The sequence below is a fragment of the Coffea eugenioides genome, chromosome 3 (genome assembly GCF_003713205.1).
Source record: "Coffea eugenioides isolate CCC68of chromosome 3, Ceug_1.0, whole genome shotgun sequence".
Classification (NCBI taxonomy): Eukaryota; Viridiplantae; Streptophyta; class Magnoliopsida; order Gentianales; family Rubiaceae; genus Coffea; species Coffea eugenioides.
Window position 1 is genome coordinate 15,427,731 of NC_040037.1, and position 16,521 is coordinate 15,444,251.

Below are 16,521 nucleotides of genomic sequence, written 5' to 3' on the forward strand. Positions count from 1 at the left end.
TCTCAAAAGGATTGCTTCCTTATTTCCCTAATTGAATTGTTGCCAAAAGTCTTCTCTGCAACGGTTTCCTAATCCCACGTAGGTTCAAAATGTGTCTCCAAAGAAAGGAAGTAGCTCCAGGGATTGGACCCGAGGTCTGTCTTTTTCACGCAGCTCTGCGTTATCTGCGCGTAGGCACGCCAGAGAATGTCTAGTCTTCTGGAATTTGCTTCTTTTTGCCACTTTTGACACCAATTGCCTGCAATAGATGCAAATACCAATTATGAGCAGAAACCCATTACTCTGGACCATAATTAGCCAAAATTAGGACTAAACATCAATGTAATAACACTCAATTATCACCCTATCAAATCCCTCCACACTAAGACAATGCTTGTCCTCAAGCATCTCGGAGCTCAGAAATACAATCACAGTTACACACATGCAGCAGTCCACCATGCGAGTATAAATATCCTATCCTCCTAACAATGTTATCAAATTCAGAAATTGCAAGACTTAACCCTCTCTTATAGAATGATATATGATTACTCACCACACCGACATGAAACACAAAGAGTTACTCTTGCCACACAATAAAATGACGTTACCATATGCTTGCTAATATATCACATCGCCACCACTGAATCCAAATTTAATGCAAAAATCAAAGGGTCTTGATGCAGGTTGTAATGGAGCTCAGGCACGGGTTGAATCAAACAAGTAATTTAGGTTTATTAAGTCAAAGGAAACACCATTGACCCCACTGCATGAATTCCAATTTCATCCTTCATTCCAATGTTTTTAAACTTGGACCGGCCAGCGAACCGGAGAGAGGGACGGTTCACGGTCAGACCGGCCGGTTCAACGTTTTTTTTTTTTTTTTTTTTTTACAGTTCACAGTTCTTCACTCTATAGTCTACACTGAAACTTAACGGCTAATGTACAATCTAACATGATAATAACTTAAGTCCCTAAAATACATTCACCAATATAACTTAAAATTAAATTTAAGTTGAGATAATAATAAATTTTCTAAAAGTTATACATGAAACCTGACATGATAAATATAACTAAAATATCATAATTCATCACAGGTTTTCATATATTCATTACAAACATAGATAGATATAGTCCAAATGTTCATCAATTATCACAAACAAAAACACAAAAATAAATAAAATAAATGTTGACATTCTTTTACAATTCTCAAAAAGTCCATAATAGAGTTCAACTCATATTCAAGGCAAACAATTTGAATAACAAACTTCCATCATTGGCATGACAAGGCAACAACACCTCCTTCACAATTTCATCAATTTAACCTGAAAAATTAAAAAAATTATTACAAAAAATATAAATCTAATTGGTGAAACTAAAAAAAAGTCAAAAAATTTCTAAAAGCAAAGATACAACCAAACACAAAAAGAATCAATTGCTACTAAACATCACTAATTAACATGTTATATTACCAATCATTATCTTCATCATCATCCAAAAGGCGCCTACACTGAAATGCTTCCAAATCAATAGCATTATCTTCCCCAACTTCACTTTCGTCATCTAAATAAATAAATAAAGAAACAATTAAGAATTTTTCCATATTTATAATAAAATTCAAATTAAAAAATGTACTTTTAGCACCTCATATTACAAGTTAAAAATATATTTATTTGAATATTAAAACCATCTTTCAACTACTTGAGAATCATCTTTAGGAAGTTCTTCAAGTTCTTCCTCCAATTCATCACAATTAAGCTCGCCATCTTGTTCTTCTTCTATGACCTAAAATTTCATTTTATCAATAGATTCATAATCAATGGGATCATAAGATCTCTTTCGGTGATCAAACCTACAATAAAATACATTAGTTACAAATCTAATATTACTTTATAAATAAAATGTAAAGAATAAAGTAAAAAATCAATTATACTTATGTTGCAAATGCAAATTGTAGTGCACATAAACAAGATCATTAAGTCTTTGGTGCTCCAACATATTCCTTTTTTTAGTGTGAATGCGTTCAAAAACGCTCCAATTACGTTCACATCCAGAAGAAGAAGCTGTTTGACTCAAAATTCTAATTGCAAGCTTTTGCAAATTCGGAGCATCACAACCATATAACTTCCACCAATTTTTTGTCACAATCATATTAAAATATTAGATCAAATAAAGAATAAATTCACAAGTTTTAGATATTAAAAAAATATAAATAACCTGGCCGATCAGATTTGCTAGTAAGAATAGCAAGTTTGCGTCCAAAACTCCCTTGTCTTTCCCGATACATTCCAACCTCTTGCGATAATTTTTCAGGGTTGCACCAATCCACTTTTGTTTCAATGTAATCAAGCAAGCCATTTATAACCTCTGGATATGTACAAAATGTGGCACTCTCATATTGAAATGAAATGTGCCGTCTGCACTTTCTTAATACTAGGGTTTTTTTATTTAATCTGATTTTATTTTTTAGTTAAGTACAATTCTACACAACAATAGCTCGTCCTTCGACTGTGGTTTAGTGGCAAGCGTACCTTATTGTGGTCTCAGAGACTCGAGTTCGTATCTCGCAGCCTCCATTCTTGCTATTATTTTGAATTTGAGGTTATATTGTTCGAAAATTTGAGAACCGCTGATTCCCGGTTTATACGGGTTTTAACGGTTCGTACGGTTCGTCCGGTTCGTAGCGATTTTCCATTACCTTCCGGGTTTGATACTGGACCGGACCGGTGACATGGCCGGTTCGCATTCGGACTGGTCGAACCGGCTGGTCCGGTCCGATTCTGAAAACATTGTTTCATTCCATTGATCTTTCCAAAGTCTAACCGTAACTTTTCACAAAAATTAGCAAGTGCAAGCACAACTAAGAACTTCATCCATTTTTCTCAACAGAACACACATAGACAAAAACACTCTTTTTTCTCTTTTATTTTTTTATTTTATTTTTTTTTATTTTTTTTTGTTTTTTTGTTTTTTCTCTGTTTCTTGGTGTGCTCCTTTTTTTTCTCTTTCTCCCCTTTTTTCTTTTTTTTGTTTTAAATATGCCCAACTACATGGGGATATAGACACACTTGCTAACTTCAATCATCTCCTTTCAACCCAATTCGAAATCATCATGCATTGAAATCAAGGCATTCCTTTGACACGAGGTAGAAACAAAGAGAGTTGAACACAAGAGGTTTAGGGGTGACAAAATGAGTTTTTAAACAAAGGAAAGGTCCAGGTTCAACCATGGTCAACTAGAGAAGATCTGATTAGGATTGGTCTTTAAAAAGCTAAAAATGGTGAACCTAAGTGCCCTTATCATTTTAATGCATCAAACTCAGGGATGTGATCTTGACATGCACAACAAAGCAAGTTCTAGAATAATCAAATCATGTGTGATATCACTCAATGAAAGAAAATAGAGCAGTTATCAATGCAATGCTCATTGGCTCGACAGCTCACAAAATGGTTACTAATCACCAAGTCTTGCAAAATTCATCATTCAATTTCATTATCAAGAAGACAAGACATTTAACCACATAATATCATTGCTCATGCTTGTAGAGTAATTGCAATCATCATCATAGCATCAAGTTCTAGACATTTTCAACTGTAGCCAAATGAACTCATCATATATCTAATTTTTCCTTTTTTTGTTTTGTTTTATTTTTTTTTCAATGTAAAGAGCTAGAACTACTCCCCCCCACACCAGAAACCTACATTGTCCTCAATGGAGTAAAGAAAAATAGAAACCAAAAAGAAAGGAATTAGAGCTTCCCTAAAAGGCGAAAGAATGCTACAAAAGCACTATAGGGAAAGAGGATGAGGCGGTTGAAAACCAACATGGGCAAAGAAGGCTGCCAGTTTTTTGCGTCTGAATAGAAGAGTGGACTTGCAAGGCTCTCTTTTTTCTTTCTCGCATTGGTTGGAAGGTGTGGACACGCCTTGGAACCCATAGTTTTCTGTTCATCAAACTCTAATTCCAGTAAAACGTCACAGAACACACCCAAGACCTACAATAAAGATTTTTTATCAATAGGAATCCAAAACAACCTGATCTTGAACACAAAATATGAAATAAAAACACAAAAAAATGACTAAAAATTGAAACTCTTGGGTTGCCTCCCAAGTAGCGCCTCTCTTTAATGTTTTTGGGTAGACATTGCCCTGTTTATTCATGGAGGATAAAATCTTGTGCCTCGTTTCAATGCTTCATCCTCTGTATAGTCCTGATAACCCTCGTAAATAGAGTAATCATTGAGCACACGAGGTACGGTCTTCCATGGATTTGTAGATGGTGCCAAACAAACAAGTAATGACCTTAATTCTTCACTCACTCCTCCATCACGAGCACTTATTGGTTCGAGATATTTTGCCATCGTGACTCTTAACTTATTCCTGTCATGAAATTCAAAATTTTCTGGTATAATAAAATCAATCTCACTAATAAGAATTAAAGAATAAAAGTCAAGAGAATATTGATTAATGAATGGAGGAGATGTCACCGCAATTGGAGATTGTTCACTGAATTCATTCACTTGAACAATTTGACATTGGGGTTCCATTTCTTGTATCTCAAATTCCCTTTTCAACTGCATCTTTAGATTCTTCTTCTTAAGACTCTTGCAGTTCCATGTCATTGGTCAGGATAATTGTACTCTCATTTTCTTTAAAGTCGTTGATGGTCTGTGAGGGCAATTCTTCATAAATTGGAGAAATCAATTTACTCATTATAGATGCCAATTCACGCCTTCCATCTTGCATCTCTTTAATCATCCTTTGTGTCTCATGTTAAAATTCATGTGTGTTAGTAGCTATTAATTTAACCATTTCTTCAAGAGACATACCTAACATGGGTGATGGCTGTTGCTGTTGATATTAATGTTGAAAATTGATTGGCTCTGGCGTATAATTAAAGTTGGAGTTGTCCCACCATCCTTGATCATATCCGTTTGAGTAAGGGTCATACCACATTTGATTTTGAGGTAGAAAATCTCGAAAAGTGTTGATTGAAGCACTCAGGCCATCTTGAAATGTGGGGTATATGTCGGTTGAATGATCTGAGGTAAAATAACTTCCACAATTTGCAACAGCCAATCGATCATAAGAAAAAGTATGAGTCTCATAACCCCTTCTAGAAATAAAATCCAATCCATCACCAAAATACGGAAGACTTGCAGCCATAAACTAATTAAAAAAATAAGAGAAGAAAAGAAAAAAAATAAAAATGAAAATAAGATGAACTCAAAAAGAAACAATTTAATCAGACATCAGTTCCCCGGCAGCGACGCCAAAATTTGGTGGGTGTCAAACCACCAAAAATAAAATTTATATTATACCTACTACCAAAACTGAATGAGTATAGTGGTGAGTAGGGTCGTCTCCTCAGGGAACTGGTAGACTTATCACACACAGATAATTGGGGGATTTTTGGAAGGGAAATAAAAGAAATAAATTAAAGATGCAGGATTACTAAACAATTGCAAGAAGTGCAATAACTAAAGAATGTAATAAACAATTAATTGACATAACCTAGTCAAGGAGATAATCTCGGCACCGGTTCACGCAATTGATCATACATACCTGAATTAATCCACACGTTCGCAAATAAATTGGTTCTAGCAATTTAGCAACCGCCAAACTCCCAATCTCTCCTTAATTTTACAGTAGTTCAGAGACGCTCTTAAACTACTTTCTTGTAAAATAGATAACCCCAGAGACGCTCGAAGGATTTAATCTAATTACAGCTTTAGGAATTAGAGAGACCCAATTCTAGTTAACAAACACACATGCGGGTTCATTTAAACTAGATTAATTATTCCTACGACCCAGATTAGACTGCTTGTGAGGCAATGAAATTGGTACCGTTTGCCACTAATTTAAGACATTCAAGTGATACGCACCCCTGTCCTAACTGGCAATATATTATTTAGACAATTGAACAACTGGTCATATTGATCCAATAAATCCAAACAATAATAGACTGTTCAAACAAAGAATAATTAAATACTCACAAAGGTAGAATTTAGAATAAACAAAATGATCTCACAATTATTCGTGCTCCGGGTCTTGATTACTCTTCAACTAGATAAATGATCTAGCCTTGCCGCATAGTCATGACAACAAAGCAATTCAAAGTTTTCATGGAGTTTTTGTTGATGAAAAGTAAAAGGGTATCGCCGCCAGTCTAAGACTTGCGTTGAGAAGTAAAAGACAAAGACGAAAGATGAAAGACCCTAGTCTACTTCTGTCCTATTTAAAGTGTTTCCGCCGCACACTTGCTTTCCGACTTAGAGTTTGTTTTTCAAAAGGATTGCTTCCTTATTTCTCTAATTGAATTGTTGCCAAAAGTCTTCTCTGCAACAATTTCCTAATCCCACGTAGGTTCAGAATGTATCTCCAAAGAAAAGAAGTAGCTCCAGGGATAGGACTCGCGGTCCGTCTTTGCCATGCAGCTCTGCGTTATCTGGCGTGGGCACGCCAGAGAATGCCTAGTCTTCTGAAATTTGCTTCTTTTTGCCACTTTTGACACCAATTGCATGCAATAGACGCAAATACCAATTATGAGCAGAAACCCATTACTCTGGACCATAATTAGCCAAAATTAGGACTAAACATCAATGTAATAACGCTCAATTATCGCCCTATCACATATGCTGGCTAAGGCTTAGTTAACTTTAACCAAATGAGAAAGTAAGGGTAACAAGTAACAACAATGTGGTTCTCCTTGCAAAAACTAGAACACGCGCAAGCTATAAGTCTTACCTAATGAAAATGAACAAATTTGCAAACGATGTTAGATGGGCCCTTCTCAACTGTGAAATGATTGATCATCTAATTGTGAATCTACAATAGAAAACATGATAGAGTTTGCTGATATCACTTTAGACGGATTTGGTCCTCACTAGTGAATTCTCTCTTCATTTCGTACCATGCATATTTAGATATATGACACACGTCTTTAATTACTATGAAAGTATATGGTCATTTTAAATTTGACTAATTCTGACCTTTGTTTATAAATGAAGATACGTGTCATATATCTAGATGTGTATTGCGAAAAATGAAAAAAATCCACTAAAGATGAGCCAAGTCCCACTTTAGATTGGTTTTCAATTTTGGTGCTTGTTTGATTATGTGGATCTTTACAGCACAAAATATGTTTACTCTTGGTCTGTGAGGGTATTACTATCATTGAGAGTGAAATTGCTCTGGCAAGAACATAATTGTTTTGGCAATATAGCTAACCCTTTTCTATACTTTCCTACTAAGACATACTATCAATAAAGTTTTGTTAAAATAATTTATATGTTTTGTTGGAGGAGAAAATTGATAGCAATATGAAATTTAAATAGTTAAATTCCTATTCTTTTTAATTAATTTTAAAAAATTATCTTAGTACGTATTCCTAAAACAAATGCCCACTATGTTCAACGCGTATGCTCCTATGCTAATTTCATCAAAATAGATCTTATAAATTTTAGTTATAAACTTATCAATTTTCATTTGAAGCTTAAAAACACCGTGTAAGATAATTTTTATAGGCTTTTCAACGGTGTTTTGTTATATATGCGACCAAAAGTATATTCACGACATCGTTCTTCCTCTAACTTTGTTACTCTAACCTAGCCATTGGAGCTCATTTATCCCTATCCTCGGCAAAGTCATTGCTCGACCCATATGCTCGGGAGATTAACTATTAGTCAAACTAGAAGGAACCAGACTGTGCTTGGCCCATCTATAAAATTATGGTTAAAATTCATTACACTATAATTTGCTTTCAAATAAAAAATAATTATAATTATCAAAAAATGAGCCTAAAAAGGTTTATCTTTAGTGGAATGTTCCAAAAGTTGCTCCAAGTTGTGTATTATAATGTAATAGAGATATATACTATATTGTATGGACAAACAACAGCAAAGAATTCAAAAATCAAGCACATGAGAAATGCAAAATCGGTTCAATATTATAAATGACATATGCTTCATAAAACTGAAGTATCATGCTATTATAATTACAAATGCATAAAATTTCACCACTATTTTTTTTTCAAACAAGACACCATTATGTAAAAATTTCTATCCTACAAATTCACAATAAAACTTGGAAGAAAGTTGAATGGAAGGGTTTTCGATGCATATAAAGGGTACAAAAATTCAGTACCAAAGAATTAGTAAAAGAAGTACAAGATTCAATTATGAAAAGGAACTAAAACATCAAAATTGCAAAAAATAAATTTTGCATTTAGATTTAAGACAAACCGCACAAAAGGAAAATCGATTAGCAGAACCAAAATAATAGAAAGCTTAATGAATATCAAGGAGATCAAGCCAAAATAAATAAATACACCAAGGTAACGGAATAAAAAGGTAAAAAAAAAAATGATAAAGGCTAAATAAAATACAGCTAATAAAAAAAGTTAAAAATACAGTTAATAAAAAAAAGTTAAGTCCATATTTGGCAGTGTGAAATGAGGGAAGAATAGGAATAAACAGAAAATGGAATATACTAGACAGTAGGAGTAGTGGAGGTATAAGGTCTATTGTCTATGTTTCTCCTAAAAAAAAAAAGATGATCATGATTCATGAATCATGATTTTTGAACAATAGAATAAAAGAAATATCCATTCCTGTGCGAGAAAAACATACATTCAATTAATTATAGAGGGAAAAGGAAAAAATGCATTGATTGAGTAGAACGAGAAAAGGCAGAGAAAAATTAGGATGAAGGGAAAAAAAAAGCAAAATACTAGATTAAAGAGTTAAAACTGATGGAATAGGAATTGATAATATAAATCAATTAATTGTTGCGACACCTCTCCATGGTCAACAATAATCATCTAAAAAAATAGTAAGAAAATAACTTTAGTATACTTAATTATAAAGAAAAAATCTAAAGGGGGGGAAAAGAAAGATGAAGAAAAAAGAGGGAGATGAAAGTTAAAAGCAGAGGCAGAAAGAGGAAGAAAAGAAGAATTGGCAGGAGAGATATTTATGACTTTTGACTAACCAAAAAAATAGTGGAACAAAAAATTCAATTACAAATAAAAATTGACACTTGTCAAAATAATAGATTATACGCTTGGCAAAAAAAAAGAGGTTGTTACAGTAACCTCTCTTTCTTTTTAGGGTAAAAAACAAAAAAGCCTCCTGTGACAAGTCTAATACACAAAAAAACTCTCATGGTCTTAAAATATACAATATGACACCTCATGTTTTGAACTAAATTGTAAAGGTGACGGAATCCGTTAAACTTAACGGAAATCGATGAAATGACCAAAACGCCCTGATATAATTAAGCAAAAGACGGTTCAAAAAAATTATTTGTTTTACTCTCTAAATAGAGAGAATTGAGGGTTAAGGGGTAAAATAGCCATATTTGTTAAAAATTAGGTATAAAATTTTTTTAAGTTCCAATATGTCATTTCCATTAAATTTAACAGATTCCATCATCTTTACAATTTAGCTCAAAGCATGAGGTGTGGTGTTGTATATTTTAAAAAATGAGAGATTTTTCTGTGTATTAGACTTACCACATGAGGCTTTTTAATTTTTTACCCTTCTTTTTATATACAAGGTAGATGAGAAAGTAAAGATAAGGAAAAAGCATAATTCTTCTTGAAGAAAACAGGGACACGAATCAAATTCTATGGAACCAATACCCTGTGAGGGTTCAGAAGCAGTGAACCCATCACTCTATGTTTTTTTTTCTCCAAAATGGTAATTGTATAACCTATTTTATCCTAAACTAGAGAGGAGGGATAGTATAACCTACTCTAGTCTAGGGAGAGTCTAAAGAGAATTGTATTAGGGACTAACAGATACACAGATCTTTATTAGACCAAAGAGATGCTTTGACACCACCCTAAGATTTTTTTCACTGCAACTAGGATTTGAACTCTCACCTACAACTACTGAGCCAAGCTCAATGGTTCACCACTCTACGATTATTAGAGTGACAATTTAATAATGTGTGCTACCTTTAACTTTTTCGAGGGAATTTTCATTATTTTTGGTTCCCATAATTTCTATTGGGAAACTTATCACTTGTATTTTTTTTCCGTTTTAATAAGCAAGCAACCCATTACTCGTGCTAAAGAAACTATTATTGCGGTGTTGTAAGCTCCTATCTAATTTAACTACAAAATATTTTTATCCAAACACAATCAAGTAGTCTTTAAGTTTAATAGCAGACTTTATTTACTCTAAATCTTGCAGTAGAAAAAAATAACATCTATGTGGGGGCAATAAGCTCTACTTGCTTGTCATCATATACCCAAGTAATTATGTTACTCAGTACATTGCTTAAGAAACCGTATTAAAATGTAAAAACTTCAATGTCACTTAATTACTAAGTTGAGGTCAATTTGGAAAAAGCAAATGATATTTGCACTTCAGAAAAAGTTCAGGTACTCCACACTTGTCCTTCCCCTCTTTTTTGGTTAAAGAAAACATAAAGATCCAAAGCCTATGTTCTCTAATAACTTGAATACCAAAATTACTTCCCCCCCTCCCAAAAAAAAAAAAAAACCACCCCGCCACGGTAAAGGATCATTTTGCATTATTTTTGTGGAGACCACTGCACTTTTAATTACAAAGTCTTAAAACTTAATGTGTATATATAAATATAAACACACAGACATAATTGGCTAGAGTTATAAATGTTCACTAGAGGAAAACGAACAAATATGAAAACAATACACAACTCCAAATCACAAAAAACTAGTACTTACTTAAGAATTGCAAATTAATTTATACTGAAATGGCATTTAAACAATAATATTTTTTAAACAATTTCCTCCATTATTAATAGTACAACAATTTATAACGGATGTAAGAGTAGTAAAATTTGAACAAAATTAACCTAGACAAATAATAAAATGAGTAAACAAATGAGATTCAAATAATTTTAAATCCTCAGTTTCTCAAGCTATACTAAGTTAAAAAGAAAAAAGCTATACTAAATAGATGGCAATATTCCATGCATGCAATTACAATGCTATATGATGACGGCTTAACTAAGTTGATACTTTGAGTGGTGGAGAGTTTTGAATAATTTACATGTCAAAGTCAATAAGTTAGAAGTTAAGAATCCAAAACTATCTTTTAAAAAAAAAAATCATAATCTTTCAGTTTACCAGCAGACTTTATCTCTTCTAAATCTTGTAGTAGACATAATAGGTCGAAATTAATAATTTCTAGAGTAATTATGCTCCTCAGATTTATGCCTGAGAGACCGAATTGAAATGTAAAAACTTTATTGTCACTTAGCAAGTTGAGGTCAATCTGGAAACTAATAGGACATTTTTGTAGTACCCTTCATCTGCTATGTGAGTGCTGAATTTGTAGTAGCTTTATTCTACAAGGATCACCTTCAATCTATTTACAGGCTTACGCAGTATGATTCGGATCCTTTAAAGTACTAATTCACACCCTAGAAAGTAAAGCAAGCATTTTCAATCCCAGCAAAGTTTTCTTAACCGTGTTTGTTCCCTCTATAATTAGCTTGATTACATACTTGGATATGGCCTTGAAAAGAATGCAATCAGAACCAACAACAGGTGTGATAGAGCAGTTATTTGGCACATTTTGCACTGTCATCTTGTCCTAATTTTGGCTATTCATGGTGCTAAAAAATGAAATTTCACTCATATTTGATATTTGTGTGAATTGTAGGTGGTTAGCATTAAAAATGATATCTTGAGGTAAATTTCCAGAAGACCTTTCATCTCAGGGCGTGGCCACGCCAGACAAGGTAGACGCTACCGAAAAGCCGGACCCCGGTCCACGTGAACCTGAAGCGTGGGATCAGCGCCCCTTAGGCAAAAGCCTCCTCCTGGGAGGAATACTACTGACGGCGGCTATAAAAAGGAGGAAAAAGCAAGATTCGGGGGGATCACTTCTTTTAGCTTTAGTTTTACTTTTTGCAATTTTTGGGGGTGCTTTTGTTTTTTCTTTTGTTTCTTCTGCGGCTTTGGGTCAGACATTGGAGACTTTCTCCTTTTCTGTAGTTTTCGCTTTATGCGACTCTGACTCTTGAATTCGCTCCTTTCGCCTTTGACAATTCTCCGTTGGCTTTTGCTTTGTATTTGCGGCTCCAATACAAGACAGAGCTAGGTTTTTCGTTGATTGTTTCTTCGATTAATTCATCCTCCCCAATTTCTGGGCAATTGATTCTTGGGTAATTGTGCGGATGATGTCAATTGAATCATGCGAAATTGATACGATGAGGAGCGGCTAATTTCCTCCTCTACCCAAAGGTTGACGTGAGGGCGCGGTCCATAATATCTGTGAGATCTAATCGAATCATCATTATTTCTTCCAATTTATTGCTATTCGTGCGTTTCCTGAATTAATTGTTCATGGGTGTTTTATTAATTGAATATCAACGGCCGGGTATTTGATTTAATTTAATAGCTTACTGTCACATTAACTAAATTGAATCCGTCATTGTTCGTTTAGTTGATACCTAGTGACAACCACCATAATTGGCTTTATGTTGGGGAAACGTAGGATCTAACTTAAATAAACCCTCTTAGCGTGTTTATTAGTTAGGGTTGGGTTCTTCTTGCTTTAATGCAATTGGGTAATTAAATTTCTACGGTCGTACCTAGGGTTGTTATCTGGTTAGAAAAGCAGTCAATGGTCGTACCTTGACCGTCGAAAAGGTAAGGAAGAACTGGTTGTCAGAGCTTGTTGATAACTATAACCAGCCTAGTAATGAATGAATGAAATATCTTTGCATCGATGATCATTTAATTGGACCGTGCCTGAGCAGTTGATCCTTTGGGTAGAATTTCATTAATTGCTATTTCTAGTAACTTGTGCTTTGTGGATTAGTTTTGAATTCAGTTTACTTTATTTTTATTCTTATTTTTTATTTGCCTCCCATTAAAAATCCCCCAATTTTATTCTATTGACTTGAAAAGAAATAATTTTCTACCCGCTCCCTGTGGAATCGACCCTACTTGCCATTGTATGCAAAATTAATATTTTTATAGACAAATCTGGTATATCGAATCAAGCAAACTCTTCGGGAACAGGGTGAATCAAGTAACCCATTGCACACCTAAGATCCCTGATTCAGTACTTGAATTTGTTCTATATTAATTGTGGTGGTAACTAGGACTTTTTAGTAATTATTATTGCACAGGTTCGGCACCTGTCAATTTTTGGCACCGTTGCCGGGTAGCGTGCGTTTGGATTATTTGTTTCTTTTCAAATTCAGTTTTCATTTTATTTTATTCTTCTTGGTATTTTTTCTAGTTTATGCCCCATTCTTCTCGCACAGGTGAATTGATATACGACCCTGAGGTTGAGAAGACAGCGCGTAGGCGGAGGCAAGAGACCAAGAGACGAAAAGAAGGGCACTCGTTTATTGCAAACGAGTCAGTAGAAGACGAAACAAGCATGGCCAACACCCAAACATTAAGGGAGCTGGCTGCCCCGGAGCTGACTCACCAGCCCTTGTGCATCACATTCCCCACTTTGGCTGAGAATACCGCCTTCGAGCTGAAGTCGGGGTTGATTCACCTTCTACCTTCATTCCACGGTCTTTCTGGGGAAGAACCCCACAAACATGTCAAGGAGTTCGAGGTAGTTTGCTCTAGCATGAAACCTCCTAGGGTCACTGAGGAGCAGATAAGACTTAGAGCTTTCCCCTTCTCTCTCAAGGATGCAGCAAAAGATTGGTTATACTACCTACCAGCGGGTAGTATTACCACATGGGCACAGTTGAAAAAGAAGTTTTTGGAAAAATTCTTCCCTGCATCCCGGGCTGCAAGTTTGAGGAAGGAGATCTGCAGCATTAAACAGTATCCAGGTGAGTCCTTGTATGAATACTGGGAAAGGTTTAACAAGTTGTGCACTAGATGCCCGCAGCATCAAATTAGTGAACAACTGTTAATCCAATACTTCTATGAAGGGCTCCAATCAACCGATAGGAGTATCATTGACGCTGCGAGTGGGGGAGCACTGGCAAACAAGACACCGAAGGAAGCATGGGAGCTTATCGAAGCAATGGCAGAGAACTCCCAGCAATTTGGCTTCCGTGAGAGCAACCCTCCCCGTAGAGTCAACGAGGTACAGACTTCATCCATTCAGCAGCAACTGTCAGAGTTGACGTCTGTCGTTAGGCAATTAGCCATTAGAGACACGCCGCGAGCGAAGGTGTGTGGAATCTGCACTAGCATGGACCACTGCATGACACGTGCCCCATTTTGCAAGAGGACGGGGCGGAACAGGTAAACATGGCCGGAGGTGTGCCCGCGCCCGCAGGCAGTATGACCCGTACTCCAACACATACAACCCTGGTTGGAGAGACCATCCCAATTTCAGTTATGGAAACCGACCACAAAATTCACTCTCCAATCGTCCACCAGGGTTTCAGCAACCATGGCAACCGAAACCCCAACCTTCATCCTCCAACACAGGGAATTCTTTGAAGGATATTGTCAAAAGTCTGGCTACTACTACCTCCCAAATCCAGCAAGAGACAAGACAGCTCCAGCAGGAGACCAGATTATTGACCTCGAATATAGCTTAGTTCCAGCAGGACACCAAAGCAGGCATGAAAGACATGGAGACTCGCATGAGTCAAATGGCAACTGCCATTAATTGCCTGGAGTCCCACGTCTATGGAAAATTGCCATCGCAACCTGAGGCAAACTCCAGAAATGTAAGTGCCATGACATTAAGGAGTGGCAAGGAAGTGGAGGGGCCAAAGGTCACGAACTTGAAGAGTAAAAGTGAAGACGAGATCGAGAAGGAGATAGAGGAAGAAGGACACATTCGTGGAGATCCTGAGGTAACTCGTACACCATCAATACCCGTTAAATCTAATTTAACCCCTTTTCCATGCAGGTTGGCAAAGACGAAGAAGGCAGAGAAGGAAAAAGAGATCCTGGACTTATTCAGGAAAGTGGAAATCAACATCCCCTTGTTGGAAGCAATCAAGCAAGTGCCGAAATACGCGAAATTTCTCAAGAACTTATGCACCAATAAGAGGAAATTGAGAGGGGATGAAAGCGTAGCGGTGGGAGAAAACGTATCAGCTATGCTCCAAAGAAAGCTTCCACCCAAGTGTGGAGATCCAGGTATGTTCACGATCCCGTGCAAAATAGGAAATACACCGATTAAAAAAGCAATGTTAGATTTGGGGGCGTCAATTAATGTGATGCCAAAGACCATTTTTGCTTCCCTGAACCTTGGGCCACTAAAAGAAACAGCCATCATAATCCAACTAACTGATCGCACAAATGCTTATCCAGAGGGGCTAGTTGAGGATGTTTTGGTTCAGGTAAATGAATTAGTTTTTCCTGTAGACTTCTATATCTTGGACATGGGAGATGAAAAATCATTAAACCCGTCACCTATCTTGTTAGGTAGACTGTTTCTTAGCACTGCCAGGACTAAAATAGATGTGAATGAGGGTAATTTATCAATGGAATTTGATGGTAAAACTGTGAATTTTAACATTTTTGAGGCAATGAAGTATCTAGAGAAATCTAACCCAGTCTTTGCTTTGAGTATTATTGAGCCGTTTGTGCAGGAAACTTTTGAATTGAATGGTGAAGATGCATTAGAAATGGCCCTAACCAAGCATCTTGAGTTGGGTGTGACTCTTGATGTGGACATGAGGGATGAGCTACACCACACAGTTGAAACCCTGCACTCACTTCCAACCATATCTCCAAGGTATGAGCTTGCTTCTCTTTTTGTGCCAGAGGCTCAGACAAAGTCGCTTCCTTCAATTGTGCAGGCACCGGAGTTAGAGCTGAAACCTCTCCCAAAACATCTAAAGTACGCATTCCTAGGAGACCGGGAGACGCTTCCGGTGATCATCTCGGCACATCTGTCCCCAAGTCAGGAGGAAAGACTGGTGCGACTCCTTAGAGATCACAAGGAGGCAATCGGGTGGAGCATAGCCGATATCAAAGGGATAAACCCGTCCTTGTGCATGCATCGGATAAGACTCGAGGATGATGCAAAATCAGTGAGGCAAGCACAACGAAGACTAAACCCCCTGATGATGGAGGTTGTGAAGAAGGAGATACTTAAACTCCTGGAGGTAGGGATCATCTTCGCTATTTCAGACAGTCCCTGGGTGAACCCGGTTCAAGTGGTCCCAAAGAAAGCGGGAGTGACCGTAGAGGAGAACCAGGAGGGTGACATGGTTCCGGTTAGGAAAGCTACTGGCTGGCGTCAGTGCATCGACTATCGGAGGCTAAATTCTGTGACTAAAAAGGACCATTTCTCCCTCCCTTTTATTGATCAGATGGTAGAACGATTAGCGGGACGTGTTTACTATTGTTTCTTGGATGGCTTTTCAGCTTACTTTCAGATCGCGATAGCACCAGAAAACCAGGAAAAGACTACATTCACATGCCCATTCGGTACATTCGCTTACCGCCGGATGCCTTTCGGTCTCTGCAATGCTCCAGCAACCTTTCAAAGGTGTATGGTAAGTATTTTCTCCGAGTATGTAGAAAAAATTATTGAGGTGTTCATGGATGATTTTAGTGTATACGGGAATAGTTTTGATGAATGTCTTGATAATTTAGCT

At 36.4% G+C, this 16,521-nt stretch overlaps 1 non-coding gene across 1 annotated transcript; it reads right to left on the bottom strand.

The window, feature by feature from the left end:
- Positions 1 to 13,739: 13,739 nt before the first annotated feature.
- On the bottom strand, positions 13,740 to 13,846 carry LOC113767190. The gene has a single exon (XR_003467910.1). It is a non-coding gene; the product is annotated as a small nucleolar RNA R71 (small nucleolar RNA).
- Between the last annotated feature and the right edge of the window lie 2,675 nt (positions 13,847 to 16,521).